Consider the following 2076-nt stretch of genomic DNA (forward strand, 5'->3'; position numbering starts at 1 on the left):
TTACCAGCCCCCCCCCCCAAAAAAAAAAAAAGAAAGAAAGCTGCAGTGCTGCTGAGGAGGTATACACACGGTGCCCCCTCTCTGAGGAGGGCCGGGACTGTGTGCCCTTTGGTGTTTGCAGGAGACAAAAGGGGAAGGGCTTAGAGTTGAATATTTAAGGGTTTCAGTGTTTGCTTAGATTCCTGCAAGTGACTTTGACAAAATAAGTTGATCAGCTTTTTTGGTTTTATTTATTTATTATATTTTTTAAAATTCTTATGGGAAGGTTAGTAATATTGAGCCTTCTGTTACTGTTCATAATAGTTGCAGCTCTCTGTGGCCACAGAGCTCAGATATTTCATTGTTTTGCTAAGTGTCTCTCTGATGACAAATTGGACAAGCCTTTTTTAAACCCTTAGGTACAGAGAGGAGGAAATTCCATTTTATATACCTCTTCCTGATTTCACAATAATGTCCAGTGAATTAAACTTTGGACTTTACTGTTTTATTAACTTGCAATCATATATACTAATGAGGGGATGCATTTTCTTAGAGAATCCGAAACAGATAGGCCAGAAATCTTCCAGACTTTGGAGCCCATTAGATGACTCACCTTGATTTGGTGTGGAATTGCCTTTTAGCGTCACCAGGCATGTTCTCATTACCAGGACCAGGAGGGAGGAATCCTAGCACCCTACTTGAAATGACATGAGATGACCTTTTTAGGTGTTCTGACTAGTTCATCTACGAGTAGAGAGTTGATAATTGACTAATTTGTGTTTCCCAGACTCCGTTCTTGGCTACCAAGACAAGGCTATTTGGCCAAAGAATGTTAACGAATGCCTGCTTGCTGGCATCACCATTTGCTTTGTTCCAGGAAGTTGTTTCCATTCTTGTCGGAAAGTATTTTGGAGGAATTGCTCTTACTAAGTCTTGAAAGCCCTTAGCTTTCTATCAGCTCAACAAATAAAAGCAAGCCCTTTAAGTAAGCAGATGGATTGGGAAAATCCCCAGTGTGATTGTCTATAGCAAGTGTGAATTAAGCTAGAGTGAAGACTTTTCTCAAGGAGAGGGCATGGTGTCAGAGGAGCCCTTCATAGATAGGACAGTCCTCTGTCTTAAACTGTTCATTTGTTTACCAAACCGTGCTGTCCTCAAAGTCACTGTAAAGACAGATCTCAGCATGTGCCACTTGCTTTATGCCCTTCACTGGGTTAATTGGTGTTTCCTGTGCTGAAGATGAATGAAAATAATGTGCTTCAGAGCTCTGCAACAGCTAATTATCTTAAGGTTTCTAACTATAAAATTTTTTGAGAGATCACCAAGGTAGTGATGGGTGTTTTGGTCTGCAGTGCCTTTGTGATTTAGTTTTTTATTTGACCTTGGAAAAAGTACATGTATTTTAAACTATAATAACTAACTCCGAAGTTCTGTTTTTATATTCTCTATGGCATTTGGCAGTGTTAGGAAGATAAGAATTCATTTTTGAGCTAGCAAAAATTTTTAAACTGAAGATTTGTTTTCTTTGGGGTATATGAAACCAGTGGAATCTTAGAATTGGATGGTTGTTTGGTCAGGACTGCCTCCCGAGGGGTTTCACAGCTCTTTTCCTGTGCGTTACCACAGCTGGGAGGATTCTCAACCAATGCAAGTCAGAAACTGGAGGTGGGATTCCTGGAGTTTGGAAAGGGTCCTGGGGTGTTTCTCCCTGCCCCTCTATGAGAATCTCAGTTCTAGAAATAGTAGACTGGTCTTTATAGACCGTACGGAGGAGCCAGCAATTGCAGTCAGTTGTGGTCGCCTCATTTATCCTTAACAGTTGGCAGGTAAAATAGATATCTGGAATGTCCTTGGTTTTAGGTGCTGTCAGGGATCAGTCCATATTTGTAGTGATCACTGAGAACCTGAAGCGTATACAAGGGAGGAGGAAGGCAGGGGAAAGGGTGCTCAGGATAAGGAGAGTCAGCACTAGCTCCCTCTGAAGAGGCCCTGGTCACAGTCTCTGTTTCCGGGAGATTGTGATTATTTACCTAGTCTCATGTGGGCCAGTTGGGACTGAGACAGATTTTTTTGTTGTTGTTTTTGTATATAACACTT

At 41.4% G+C, this 2076-nt stretch overlaps 1 protein-coding gene across 2 annotated transcripts in view; it reads left to right on the forward strand.

Annotated features, from left to right (window-relative positions):
* DIEXF (digestive organ expansion factor homolog (zebrafish)) overlaps positions 1-2076 on the forward strand; it is a 26895-nt gene that overhangs the window by 18378 nt on the left and 6441 nt on the right. The gene's annotated exons all lie outside the window — the stretch shown is intronic.

This window comes from Galeopterus variegatus, unplaced genomic scaffold, assembly GCF_000696425.1.
Source record: "Galeopterus variegatus unplaced genomic scaffold, G_variegatus-3.0.2 Scaffold1003, whole genome shotgun sequence".
Classification (NCBI taxonomy): Eukaryota; Metazoa; Chordata; class Mammalia; order Dermoptera; family Cynocephalidae; genus Galeopterus; species Galeopterus variegatus.